The sequence below is a fragment of the Durio zibethinus genome, chromosome 5 (assembly GCF_047325235.1).
Source record: "Durio zibethinus cultivar Kanyao isolate XHJ-2024 chromosome 5, ASM4732523v1, whole genome shotgun sequence".
Lineage (NCBI taxonomy): Eukaryota > Viridiplantae > Streptophyta > Magnoliopsida > Malvales > Malvaceae > Durio > Durio zibethinus.
The window spans coordinates 30,206,850-30,222,088 of NC_143166.1; the positions used below are offsets into that span (position 1 = coordinate 30,206,850).

At 33.6% G+C, this 15,239-nt stretch overlaps 2 pseudogenes across 5 annotated transcripts; both read right to left on the bottom strand.

The window, feature by feature from the left end:
- Positions 1 to 1,940: 1,940 nt before the first annotated feature.
- On the bottom strand, positions 1,941 to 5,858 carry LOC111281810 (putative anion transporter 5 pseudogene; annotated as a pseudogene). Of its 5 annotated transcripts, none has more exons than XR_016342271.1 (3): positions 5,417 to 5,858; positions 4,134 to 4,192; positions 1,941 to 3,817 (listed from the first exon to the last, which is right to left on the bottom strand). The product of XR_016342271.1 is annotated as a putative anion transporter 5 pseudogene, transcript variant X5 (transcript). The 5 variants fall into 5 exon arrangements; XR_016342268.1 differs by lacking the exon at positions 4,134 to 4,192 and adding an exon at positions 4,193 to 4,387; XR_016342269.1 differs by having other exon boundaries at positions 4,134 to 4,387.
- Positions 5,859 to 6,767: 909 nt separating this feature from the next.
- On the bottom strand, positions 6,768 to 10,603 carry LOC111281627 (alpha-1,3-mannosyl-glycoprotein 2-beta-N-acetylglucosaminyltransferase-like; annotated as a pseudogene).
- Positions 10,604 to 15,239: the final 4,636 nt, after the last annotated feature.

The window sequence follows — 15,239 nt, forward strand, 5'->3', positions numbered from 1 at the left end:
TTTTAAGTTTTAAATGTTGATCGAACCTAATAAATTTTTTATCATCTCGTAATATCCAAAAATAAAATATTTAATTAAGATTTCAAAAAAATTTTATTTTTTTAAATCAAAATAATAAAATCATCTTATTTTTTATTAATTTTAAAATTTATAATTTTTTCATTATACTAATTTATAAAAATTTATAATAAAATTTTTTTATAATTTTTTAAAAACTTTTCAACAGTTAGCAAATTTACTGGCCATTAATATAAAAAATTTTGTTAAAAAAATAATTAAATAATTTTACTTAATTTTCTTTAAATGTAAATATCAAAACTTGAGGTGCATTTAAAATTTCTCAAGAAGAAAAAAAGCAATTTTCCCTTATATATTTTAGTGTTATTTATACCAATAGTCCAATCCAAATACTATAAGATAGAGAAAAAGGAGCAACTTAGCTTTTATGTTGTTGGGTTCCGGCGACTCTCGCTGTTTCCCTTTCCGTTCTCAGTCTCTTTTCAGCAACAAAAGTCTTTAATAATTTACATAGTTTACTAGGAGAAAGACTTTTTCAAGGAAAGCATATGTACCATCCGAGATATGGTGACTGACCACATATGAATTGAAAACAATGTTAGTGGCTGTAAAACTGTGATGGTGATCTTAAATGGAAGCCACTGTCAATTGAATTTCCAAGCTATAAGTCATAATGGGGATTTTGGTTCTAAACTTTTTATTTTAATTGATCATGATTCATGGATGAGAGTAATGATTTAGGTTTTTTTTTTCTTCTTTTCGTATCGATGTCAATCTTGATTTTCTGTTTCGTGAAAAGAACAAAGCAACTTGCTTGAGACGGATCATTCAACTTTTGACACGGATGAGAGAAAGGAACAGAAACATGAAGAATGCTTAGAATTCTGGAAAGCGGTACAATTAAGCAGGGACTATTAATGCTTTTGGCTTTATGATTTTTCATTTTGTCAGTATTATTTTGGAGCATATGTTCATTATTATAATGGTAGGGCCTTCTATTCAATTCCTCGGTGGCTTTAGCTGATTGAAATGGATGGAAACCACTCACGGTTTCAGTGTGTTTGGCCCACATTGCTTTAGGATTTCAGCAGTCTTCCGCTTCAGGATTAGAGTTGAGATTTTGTTCCGACATGCACTAACAGGTAATTCAGATGATCTGTGGTTTGGATTTAACGTGAATACAGAAAAAGAAAATTTGATCGGATAGCAAGGTACTTAGACTTTATCCTGGCAAGAAGATATTTCGGTTCAGTTTCGTTGGCATCCAAGCAATAATTTCATAATGTCCCTCCAAGTTGTGTAAAAGAAATCCTACCATGGATACTGCTAGAAAAATGAGATTTGAAGTTTTGAAGTGCGCAGCATAACATTGACAGGCGGACGGTGTTCCACTAACATTGACAGCAAATTTGTAGAAACACCACTAGCAGCCAGTCCATCAAAATTTTCGCGTCTAATGCTCTCGCAATCTAATAGTTTGAAATAAAAAATTAATTCAATTTATTTATATAATTATTTTAAAAAATGATATCTAATAAATTAAATATTCAAATCACAATGTTTTCCCTAGCTACAACCTCCTTTCAACCAAAAAAATACATACAATCGAATGTTGTAAATCTGTATTTCCTTAATAACTATACATCAAATTGATTCAAGAGTACAGTAGAAACTTAAAATTTGGCTAACAACATACATATTCCTAATTCTCAGAAGCATGATATTCACTGCTTTCATCAAACAATTACTACTATAGTTTTAAAGACTTGCATGACTTGAGTTCTGATATGCATTATATTTTTCATTGGACAATTAAATTCTCCCTTACCGGTTTTAAATTGAATGAAACCTAATAATTAGGTTAAAGCAATCCAAATCCTACCAAATAATTTTTCTTTAAAACTTTGATAATAATAATAATATTTAAAGAGAAATAATTATTCAATTTCATTAGTGCAAAATTAAAACTTTTCTAGTTACACAATAATACTACCATAAGTTTTTACCATCTCAGAGCAACTACCTCATTACAAATCCATCTCTATATGCTTGTAATAAAAGTTTCATCCTTCCATGTGCAAACAAAAATGAGCACATGAGCTCCAACTAAATCACATTAACAATCAAAAAATGGTTTCTAATCGCTACTGATCTGTGTTGATTTCTTTTGACCTTCTATGGTCTTCTGAATTTTAATATATCCGTACCATTCATTAATATCAGATAGCTCACCAATCACAATGATAGATTTGCGAATGAAACCCCTGACCAGAGGGCTGTAGCAATTAAAAATAGAAGTGTGCATGGCTTACTTCAGTCAAAAATCCTCTCCCCTGTTGAGAATAGCAAGAATATGAAAGAACTAAAAATGCACAGCAACCCAGGAATGAAAAAGATCGCTCTCCAGCTTTCTGGACTAGAAAGATCTGAATATTCAGCTTTAGCAGTTTCAAGAAGCTTTCCAGTCATATCAACCCCAATAATCCCAGCTAGTGTACCAGCTGTATTAGAGACACCCATTACAATTCCTGCATATCTGGGTGCAATATCCATATGATTCACTGCAAATCCAGCCCTACCCAGTGCCAAGAAACCAAGAGCCACGGAAGAACAGAAAATAGCTCCACCAGAAGTTCTGAAGATTGGAAGTGCCATCAATGCAAGAGAAGCAACTATAAATCCTACTGTGTTCAAGAACTTCCTAGTTTTAGTCACAGACATTATTCTTTTGGTGATCAAGTGGTCAGCAAGAACCCCACCAATATTTGAGAATATGAACATATTGAAATAGGGCATCATTTTAGAAGAACCCATCTCCTGAAGACTGAGCTGGAGGCCCAGCTCAAAGTACGTTGGAAGCCAGTTCATCAATACATAAAGAGCATAGTGGAATGTGAAATTATTTACCACAATTGCCCAAACTGGCATGCTAACTAAAATTCTCTTCCATGGGATTTTGGAAGTCCTGACAGTACTTACTCCATTCTCCACTTTTATCTTCTGACTTGCTTTGTTAGGTAACAATGATTCTCCAAAACCAGCAGCAGTGGCTTTCTGATGCTCGGATCGAGGGGGTTCAGTAGCATATTCAAACCAGAGCAAAGACCACATGACACCTAATGCTGCTTCTGTAAGAAATACAGATTGAGGACCTTTGAACTTCACCAGGCTTGGAAGGACAAGCATTGCCATAGCTGCACCAAGGTACATCCCAGAAGTTGTAAGTGAAACAGATCTTGATCTCTCATGTGGTGGAACCCACTGTGCTAGGACAGTGTGGATGGAAGGGAAGATGAAACCTTGTGCCACACCAACAAGCAAGCGTGTAACAACCAAGCTTGTGACTCTATATGGATCTAGTGGAACCAAAAAACAAGTTGATGACCATAATACAAATGAGAGAAGAAGAACCTTCCTTCCCCCAATCTTTTGAGCAGCCCATCCTCCAGGCACCTGAGAACAAGCATAGCCATAATAGAATGTAGAAAGTATAGTGCCTTTGCTTGATTGGTTAATCCCAGCCGCATCAGCTGCAACTGTGTATGCTATGGAGAAGCCCACACGTTCTATATAACAAACACATGTGCTGACAAAGGTTAAAATGACAATTAAGTATCGTTTTGGGAATTTCATCCAATTCATAATTCACTTTCTCTTATAAAGGAATCTTTATTGTCAACTGTCTTCAAACAAATCAACTATCCAACAGCTTGGTTTTTCAATCCCTATTAGGAAGCATTTCATAACAAGACAGCAGTTTCTTCATTGCTGTTCCAGGCCTTCAAGATATTAGCGAAGCCTGGATGGAAAAAAATCATGCAAATGTTAAAAATGCAGGATAAAGTGCCATCACATCAACTTCCCAAAGCTAAATGTTAAGTAGACATTAGTTAAGAAGGAATACATGCTCAATTTGCTTTATTGGTGATATTTTAAGTGAAAACCTCACAGTGATTGCTCGATTCTATCAGTATGATTCACTGACTTCTTAGGCATGGATGACACATTGAAAATGGTCCAAAATATCGGATAAAAAAAGATTGTCATGACCATGAAAAGAGTTTCTTAATCTACCAAAATCATGTGTGAACAGCAGTATTTCAAGCAGACTTTACCTGAAATCTCACCCAAAATATTGAACCCACAAATGGCAAAGGGGATAGAAATGACTTACCTATTGACACACAAAAAAAAGTTTAGGAGCTGCAGTATTTGCAAAGGCCAATCATGAAAATATTGGTTAACAGATTGTTGCAGCACATCAAAATTTTCTTTTAGAGAGATTGCTGGTACGAGCATGAAGTAAAGTTTGGCATCTAGCCTTAACTGCATCCGGATGATAACCGGTAACTAGGATTGGTGCAGATATCTAGTTAACATGTAACGTAATAAGAGAAGTTTCAAACTAATAATATTTAACTATTTAAGTGTAAAATATACATATATATATATATATAAATGTTAATAATATTTAACATGTAATATACAAGTGCTATGTTGACACAAAAAGCAGCAGCCACATATTCCTGGAGACATATTTAATCACTCACATTTGTGCCCAAGAATCAATAGAAGTTTATAAGAAGAAAAATGAAAAAAAAAAAGAAGATGAAACTCATTAGCAGACATTGCAATAATAAATTCAAAACAACCACATCTAACAATATGCTTGAAAAGTTTCAATTCTCCCATGAAAGCGTTATCAGACATAAAGATGAGATTTTCACAAGTCAAAACATCTAGCCAATGAACTAAAATTGGTCATGAAATTTTCACACACCTATTTCCTTTCATGAATTTTGAACACAGGATAACGGCCAGCGTTTGCAATTTCATGACACCATGGTATTTTACCTTTCAAATGGGATTGGCATTTTAATCAAGATCTAGAAAAGTGCACCGATTTCAGTATGTTAACCATTTTATCAAATATCTACCAAATGAATGAACTGATCCCAGTACTGACAGATTCAACATCAGAACAGACATTGGCAGGAAAGAAACAAGGCAATAAAATATTCAAGAAATATACTATTCAAGCTGAGTCTAAATACAAGAAGAAATTATCATTTCCGATCTCATCATATGAAAGGGATCAGAGAGCTGAGTTTCGGTTTAAAATTCGGTTTCTTTCCCCAGAAATCTACCTGCGAGTCAACTTTAATGAACAAGAAAAAAAAAACCCAAAAATCTTAGTAACCAACAATCCCGCAATTCTTAAGAAAAGAAGAAGCGAGAAATGCAATTAATTGGGAAATTTCAACAAACAGAGGGGAAGCAAAATCAACAAAAAGAGAGAGAGAGAGAGAGAGAGAGAGAGAGAGAGAGAGAGAGGAAAAGATTGGCCAAAATGAAACAATAAGGAAAGACCCAGAAAGCAGAGACATTAAAAGCATACCTTGAAATTTTGGGGTCATTGGAATTTCATGGAAGAAGCTAAATCCAAGAAAGAAAAGCGTGAATGGGATGCAGGCAGGCAGGCAGGCAGGTAAATGTTTTATGTCAGCGTCAAAAGAAAAAAATGTAAGCACATTGATAGAAAGAAAAAACAAGAGAGGGAGAGTGAAAGAGGAAGTCAACGTGGTGAAGGGGCTTGTCCTACTGATAACTACTTCCAACTTCACGTGTTCGTTGGCTTCCCTCTCTTCCTATACTACTACTACTAAGGGAGGGAAGAGAGTATCGCTAAGTTTTCATTTTCTCCTTCCTTGTTTGCGTTTAAGAATCGGCTAAACAAAGTACCAAAAAGAAATCATCAAACAGTTAAGTTGAATTGAAGCGGGCTCAACTCTACTTTCCTATAGTAGTGCAATTCATTTTGTGCTTGGTTTGTCTTCGTTCAGTATTAAAAACCATCTCATTCCGATAACAGGACAAGCCTTTCCATAACGACAACTCGTAATGGAACAGACATTGAACCTTTTTACCGACTAAATTATTAAAAGACAGTTAGATCTAAGATGTCAGAGCCCAATGACACGGGTCTCATGGGCGTGGGTCGGTATAACATTTTTAATCTTCGTCTCCGTTTTTCTATATTATATTTATTATCATGTTTATTTCCGGAAAAAAATTTATATTCATTTTTTTTTTAATTTAATGGGTATGGGGATTTCGTAACTGTGATTCTTTTAAAAAAAAAAAATTTAAAACTAAACAGGCAAAGGCACAAATTCTGAACCGGGCATGTCGTTAACATCATCTTCGTATGTATTTGCAGTGCTCTGCTTCTTCTTTGCAGTGTAATTTTCCTCATTTTCTTCGTATTTGAACGCCCAACATGGAAGAAGTACCTAACAATCAAGTAAAAAGAAAGATAAAAAGAGCAAGTCATCGTATCAAAAGCCATATTTGTGCGTATTTCGATGTGAGAATGCCTGCGCCAGTGCGGATGTATTCAAGTCAAATTTCCTCGAGTCCATAGAACTTTTGGACGACGAGAAGCATGACCAGCTACTCTTTATCTCCATCCCACTTTAATCCCTTCTGCTTCAAAATTAAATTTGTCTGCCAGTGTTTCTCTGCCTTTCATTTGGAAATATTTCGTCAGGATCACTGATCACACAACCAAAGATTACAATGCAAATCATTATCAGTAAAAATTTCAAACTTCTTAACTAAAACAAATAAAAACTTTGTGTCGTTACTGATTCCTCCTATAATTGTGCTATACAAACTTTAGTGACTGCTATGATTATATAATAAAAGGAAATAAACAAAACTAGACATTGTTGCTAACCTTTTAGGTTTCAAGCATTTTCAACCCCGAGCTGCTGTAGAGAGTCCGGAACAACAAGAAAGACACGCTTCAGTGGCTTGTATCAGAAAAACACTACTCCTTTATATGCTGTCCTTGGTGCACCATCCTAGATAGTGAAGCAATGCAAGTTTTTTAGAAGAATGGAACTATTAAATCATAGACATGAGAAAATTTTTGTGGTTTCTTTGTATTGCAACAACAAAAGTAGAGCAGCAATGCTCTTTAAATTAAAGGTCGTTAATTTATCATGCATCAGGTGAAAGTGAATGTATGCTTATTATGCTCTACATGCTTATAGAGCACATGAAAATAAGATAAGTTATTTCAACAGTATCAAATGTCGTGTATGGTGCTTCATAATGTTGTTGCAAAGACTATATGCAATTGATAATAAATAGGTTCACATGGTACTTAACAGTTAATAAACCACATATCCACCAAAAATTTTTAAAGTGGTACTAGAAGGCCAAGAATCAAGTATCAACCAAGGAAACCAGATATGATAGTGCAGGCATTTCTCCACTATTATCAGCAAAAACTCTAAGCATTTTCTCAGCAAATAAAGAAGAAAAATATCCCACATATCACAAAAATATTTTACATTCCATTCTTCAAAAACTCCAAAATGGCGTGCAATGCATTCAAAGTCTAATTGGTCTTTATACTGAATACGCACATCACGTTTTATATTAGATACCTTGAGAACAGCATCTGCTGCAGGGACAGGTTTCGCTTCTTTTACAATGTCAGCAAAATATTTCTTATATTTGTCCTAGAAAGAAGAAAACACAATTATACATGAAAAATGTAAAAAAAATAGAACAGAGAGAAAAGCAGTTTTCAGTTCCACTGATTTTACCTCCATTAGGTAGCTCAAATCCTATGACTTCCAGTCCACCTTTCACACAGAAAAGCAACAGCATTATGATGATGATGATGACAGGAATATACAGAAATTTTAAATTCTAACGAGAATTATAGACAATTTTTATGCCAACCTTAACGTCATTCATCTTTATAGGCTCAAGATATTGTCGGAAAAACTGTCCCAGGCTAGAACCCTGAATGAAATAAAAGATTGAAAAACAGGAAATGAACCCACAGTTGTAAAAGGGAGATGTAAAGATCCTACCAAAAAGCCACAAAATGTTAACACCCTTTCTGAAGGAAATTTAAAATTACTGAAGCTGCCTAGGCTGAGTTAATGAGAAGAACATGCACCTAAATTTGAGGAAATCTTTTATTTAAGCATGAAAACAAGTCCCTCCAAAACTTGAAGAAGGTAATTCCTTAATTAAAAAAATGACTCAAGCCATTAAGGTATTATATTCGTCCATGTTTATTGTACATTCTTGCAAAAGCAATGCAGCAGAATAACTGCACATAAAATTCTCAACATAAAACATTTTGTGCATCATTGTTCTACCTAGTTCCTATGCACAACAAAGACAAGCATATCACTGGATGGTATACCATGCAAATATTCTCATCAGAGCTAACACATTCACAAATTTGTTATCACAGCCATTTAAACAAGAAATCTTCTCAACAGCAAGGTGACATACATACATGCTCACCAAAATTATATGTTCAGCATACTTCAGGGTGAAGGAATTGTCAACCTTTGTGATTCTCTTTTAATCTCAACCAGTCATCCCAGTAAGTGATCTTTTGTCAAGGAAAATTCATTGATGAAACTACATCATATGCATTAGTCTAATGTGCAAATTAGACCAATTACAATATACTTAATCAAGAAGGATATGCTTTGGGTGCCGGTCAAAACATACAAAATCTCGCAAGTTAAGTGTGGGTCTCCACACAAAGAGAGAGAGAGAGAGAGAGAGAGAGAGAGAGAGAGAGAGAGAGAGAGAGAGAGAGAGAGAGAGAGAGAGAGAGCTTGATTTCATTCATGTAACATACTTATCCTTGTCAAGAAGGGCTGAAGCTGCCTCAAAGTAATTGAAAAAATCAGGGGCAATTTCCATACCATCTGTCTTCAAAAGTGATTCTCAGTCAGTACAATTTCTTTTTTTCCATAAATATACAGAAGAAAATTCAAAACAAAAATCCCAAAGAAGACAACATCAGCTTCAAGTATGAGTACTCAGGTCACAATTGTGCTTGTAGAACAACTCATCCAATGCCCATTTGTAGTGACCTTAAGAAACCAAATGTTTAAGATCTGAAATTTATAGAAGCCATGTGAACATGAAGAAAAAAGAGAACAATCCTTACGAGCAATTTTGTAGTATGTGATCAGTTCCCCAGACCATAATCCAAGTGCTGAAAAAACTGAAGTAAGTATTGACTGGATTGGTTTTGATATAGGGATATAATAAATCATATGAGTGGGGCAGGAAAAAAGAAGAGGATTCATCCAAATCAACTTTTCCAATGGGGAGAAAAACACAGTTGGAGATCTAGAAAAACACAATTTACCCACATATAAGTTAGCCAATTACAACTAGAAGCCTTGCTTCTAACATTTGGATCTGATCCATCCTGAGAGGCAACTATCACAATTCGAAGCCTTGCTTCTTTTAATTACTACATAAGAACAGCTATGCGTTCTTTGTGCATGAAGTATAATGGTGTCAATCAAGTCAGACAAATCATACCTTTTATCGCAAATAAAGAATAAGATTATAAAGTACTAAATACCTGAGATAGAAAAAGGGGATATTTTGAAGCAACAGAGCTCTGATACCTGCAGAGATTTAAGCCAAAGTAAGTCAGCTAAAAATTACAAACTATTTGGTCAAACAGTCTAACTATCAAAACAAACTCATGTCAATATCAACATACTTAAAGACAGAAGCAATAGTCCTTTCCACTTAATCAGCCCGATTGCGTGCCATTATGACAACCGCTGCCACTGGTACCTAAAACACTCAACCCTAAGATGGTTGCAATTATTACAAGCGGTGATTTGTGGAGATAAGAATGCTCATTAGTCATTTCTCACAAACCTGTGTTTTTTCCAGTTATTCTTTGAAAGCCTTTCTCTGAAGCAACCAAAAAGAAAGAATACTAAGTGTCTATAAAAGATTCCAAGTGCCAAATCAAAGAAAATGCTTTAGTTGAAGGAATAATACAAAAAAGACTGGTAGAAACAAACGTGAAAAAACAAAAATAAAAAAAATAACATTTTAGAAGAAATATTTAAAGACGCTTAGCAAAAATAATTAGATAAAAGGTAGGAAATAAATGCCAAACTACATAGCTGAAGGAGTATAATAGCCTTCATTCAAGAGCCAGCTACAGACCCACATTGAGTGAGTGATGCAATGACATGGATAACAACCTTATAAATGGTAATGAAATTTATTTGCAATTAAAGGCCCTAATAAACAGAAGTACATAATAACTACATAGATAATAATTTTGAACGGATCATACGGCATGAACATCACTTAATGTCTGCCTAGTAGAAGAATCTTCTAAAGAAATACTGTATACTAGCAATCAAGCAAAATAAAATAGTAGTAACAATCCAATAAGAAGGAAACAACAAGACATAAACAGTTTGTTTCAGATAGGAAAGTACTTTCACGATCTTGAACAAGAGCCTTCAGTTGTGCACACTCCTGCTTCTTTCGCGTCTTCCCCTCTGAAATTGTAACACAATCGGAGCGAATGAATTGAATATAATAAAAAAAGAAAAACAACAACAATTTCGACCTTGTATACGGAAAAGAAGCATGTATAAAGTATTAAAGGGGGGAAATTTACACCTTCCAGAGCCATAATTTGTTCTTGTTGAATACTTATTTGATCACTAAGAAGTTGCACTTCACTAGTACAATGGTGCTTAGCATCCATGTGCCAAATTCAAACATAATAATATCCCCAGTACTACAATCATTAAAAAACTTCTCCATTATTAATTAGACAAGATATGAATGGAAAAGACAAACTTTTCATAATCCTTATTGAGTTTAAACTTTAAAAGAACACTGAAGTTTTTTAGAAAGCAATTTTGGAAACAAGCATATAATTTCATATACATAGATTTGAAAATTTTGAATTTCGATAATAAAGAGCAAATGGAAAGGAAACAAGGGTTTTTTTTTTTTTTTTTTTTTTTTTTAACTGCCTGGACGTAAATGAATACAATTGCAATGGGAGATGAGAAGTGTTAATGGTGTTTTTTTGTTAATGATCATCACAGTTATGATATCATTTGTTGGGGAACATCACCGCTCTGATATTATTTGTTGGGCTAAAAGCTTTCAATCCAATCACACCAGCGAAAGTGAAATCAAACAATAAATAAAACACACAAGAGACAACAATTTAACGTGGTTTGGTCCAATCAACTTACGTCCACGGATGAGAAAAAGATGTAAGAGAGCTGTAGGGTTTTATGGGATAAACATCCTATAGGAGTATTGGGGCTCTATGTCTTATGGGTGTATATATTTGTGAGTGGACTAGAGGAGACTGAGAAGGTTCATATAGGTATGATGTATGGGAGCATATGAGTATGTGTTTCGTTATGTTGAAAGGGTGCACAAAGGTTTGGGTTTATGTTTGTTTTGGGCTGAGAATACTTCATAGGACTAGAGGAGATTGAGAGTGTCTTATGAGTATTAATTGTTGAGTGAGGTTGATGATTTGATGTATATTTGTAATTCTCTACAACTAATGGATCTTATTTCTCATCCATGGACGTAAGTTGATTAGATCGAACCACGTTAAATTGTTGTCTCTTGTGTGTTTGATTTATTGTTTGATTTCGCTTCCGTTGGTGTGATTGGATTGGAGGCTTTTAGCCCAACAAAATTTGTTGGGATTTGTCTTGAATTTCATAATCCTACATCAAAAGTTAGTAAGTTTTGAATTTGTCCAGTATTCGCTGGTGAATTTGTCCAGTATTCGCTGGTGTGATTGGATTGGAGGCTTTTAGCCTAATAAAATTTGTTGGGATTTGCTTTGAATCTCATAATCCCACATCGAAAGTTAGTGAGTTTTAAATTTGTCCAGTATCCCACATCGAAGTTTAGTAAAAGTATAAGGAGTTTCATCCTTATAAATAAGATGTTTTGGTTTTAGTTTGATAATCTCAAAGAGTTAAACACCAAGAGAATAGCTAAGTGAGTAGGCTATTAAAAGGGTATAATTGAGTTTTGGGTTAAGTTTTGAGTAAGGAGTTTTAGAAGATATTTTTTATTCTAAAAGTCTCACAATTGTAAAGATTTATTTGATAGTAGATTAGATTTGGAGTAGGTTATTTTGAGTTGGGTCGAATCAAATATATTTATATGTTCTTATTGTTAATTTGAGCTTGCTGTTTTGTGTATGATTACTACGTGTGGTTGTTATTTTTTTTCAACAAATGGTAATAACACCCACACACAACAACCACACATAAAATAGCAAGCTTAAATAAAAAATAAGAATATACAAATATATTTGGTTCGGTCCAACTCAAAATGACCTACTCCAAACACAATCCACTAACAAATAAATCTTTACAACTGTGAGACTTTTAGAATGAGAAAAGTCTCCTAAAACTCCCAAAATTCAATTACACCCTTTAATAGCCTACTCACTTAGCTATTCTCTTGGTGTCTAACTTTCTAGGATTATCAAATTAAAAATAAAATACCTTATTTATAAGGGTGAAACCCCTTATACTTTTACTAAACTCTCGATGTGGGATACTGGACAAATTCAAAACTCACTAACTTTCGATGTGAGATTATGAGATTCAAGGCAAATCTCAACAAATCCTCCCTTGACTTGAATCTCTAAACACTTCAACAGTATCTATAAAGCTAACACACTTATTTTTTTTCTTTTCTTTCATCATAAGGATCCCAGCAATTGAGCTTTTATCAAGTATGTACAAGTGATTTTTGAACTTATTCTCTTGTAGAATCACACTACCATTCTTGTACACTTTCAATCAATCATTACTATCATAATATGTGTACCCTCGAGAAGCTAACTCACCCAAAGCAATCAAATTGTAGTGACAACTTGAAACATACCTTACATGACGAAATGTCCTAATAACACCATTGTAAGATCTAAGGTAAACACTCCCAATGCCTTGAATCTTCACATTTTCTTTGTTAGTAACCACAATATCTCCATACTTTTCATTCTCATCCAACTCTACAAAGTAACTCCTATCATTGCAAACATGAATTGTAGTAGCTGAATCTAAAACTCAACCTTTATCACTTTTCAAAGTCTGAAATCAACATAAGTTGTCAAAACAACATCATCATCATCAGACACGATAATAGCAATATCACTATTTTTTTCATATGATTTTTTCTCATCATTTGCCCTTTTAAAAGTAGTCATATCCCTTCTCAACTTCCTGCAGCGCACTTGGATATGTCCCTTTTCATCACAATAATAACATTCTATATCACTGTAATCTCTGTCTCTTGACTTGGATCTCCTTCTTGATCCATCAATCCTATTTTAAGTCCTCCCTCGATCAAAACCCTCTACAGCTAGTGTACTCCCTTAGGTGATGAGTTCTGAGCTTTCATAAACCTTTCATTCTCACGCAACAAGGTAGCCACATCATCCAACTTCAAAGTAGACTTGCCTACCAACACAGTCTGAATTAAAGACCTATAAGACTTGGGCAAAGATGACAGCAAAATTAAAGCCTTCTTTTCATCTTTTAACTCATCAACAGAAAACCGCTAGTAATTGAGAAACCAATCTATTAAACTCATTCAGGTGATTATGAAGACTCATACCTTTTTGCATCTTCAGAGAATATAGATCTATCTTCAAACATAATCTATTGTCAATGACTTCGAAGCCTAAATACCTTCAAGCTTATCCCACAAACTCTTCGGAGTACTCTCAGTCAATACACTGTATTTTACCTCTAGAGCTAGCGTCAATCTAATAGTACTAACAGCTTTCTTCTGAATCCTATTCCAATTAACGTCAGACATTCCTTCAGGCTTACTATTCTTTAATGCCTGATCCAACCCTTATTGTACTAATAAATCTTGAATCGTACTTTACCATAACATAAAATTACTATTTTCATCAAATAACAGAATCTCAAACTTGGGTATAGGCATACCAGACATATCTTCTTCAGACATCTTCAAACATTACTTCACAATTTTTTAGGTTCACAAACCTTAAACCTTGATTCAAGATCTGTTAGTACAACAAGTGGTATCAAAGCAAGGTTCGAGGTTTAAGGTTCGTAGACCTAAGAGATCGTGAAGCAGTGTTTGAAGATGTCTGAAGAAAATATTTCTGGTATGCCTATGCCTAAGTTTGAGATTTCGTTATTTGATGAAAAGAATAATTTTATGTTATGGCAAAGTACGATTCAAGATCTATTAGTACAATAAGGGTTGGATCAGGCATTAGAGAGTAGTAAGCCTGAAGAAATGTCTGACGCTAATTGAAATATGATTCAGAAGAAAGCTGTTAGTACTATTAGATTGACGCTAGCTCTAGAGGTAAAATACAGTGTATTGACTGAAAGTACTCCGAAAAGTTTATAGGATAAGCTTGAAAGTATTTATGCTTCGAAGTCGTTGACTAATAGATTATGTTTGAAGATGGATCTGTATTCTCTAAAGATGAAAGAAGGTATGAGTCTTTATAATCACCTGAATGAGTTTAATAAATTGGTTTCTCAATTGTTATCATTCGTGGACGCAGGTTGATTGGATCGAACCACGTTAAATTATTTTATATTATGTGTTTGATTTATTATTTGATTTCACTTTCGCTGATGTGATTAGATTGGAGGCTTTTAGCCCAACAAATGGTATCGGAGTCGTGATGTTCCCCAATAAGTGATATCAGAGTTGTGGTGATCCCCAACAAATGGTATTAGAAGTATGGTGTTCCCTAACATTTTTTAGTGTTCTGGCCGAGAGCTGGTTGGTGGTTGAGGATGAGGAAACCTAGACCTAAAGAAAGTACGATCAAAACACCAACACCAATACTCGGTTGATTTGGAAGGGCGATGAACAGTATAAAAATAAGATTAATTATTATAGTGATAAAATTAAAATTTGTGTTGAAATATGTGTTTAAATATAAAAATAATGATTGTGATAAGATAAATAATAAAAAAAATAACTGTTAAGAATATTAAATATATTAACTAAAAATTATATTAAAAAATTTTAATTGTTTAATATTTTAAAATTAATAAATTATTATTAAATTATTTTAAAATCAAATAATAGTTTTATTAATAAATAAATTTAAATGATTTTTTAATTAATTAATTATATATTAATAAAATTTATTTTTATATTAAAGTAACAAAAATACTTTATAATTTTTAAATAAAAAACTTGGAGAAAAAATAATAAAAAAATCAAATAAAAATATTTAAAGAAAAGTTAAAAATTGTTAATTTAAGGAAAAAAATGAAAAAGAAAAATTGAAGAAATTGCGTCCAGTGAACAATTGATGAAAATTTCAACGTATCACAATAACGTTT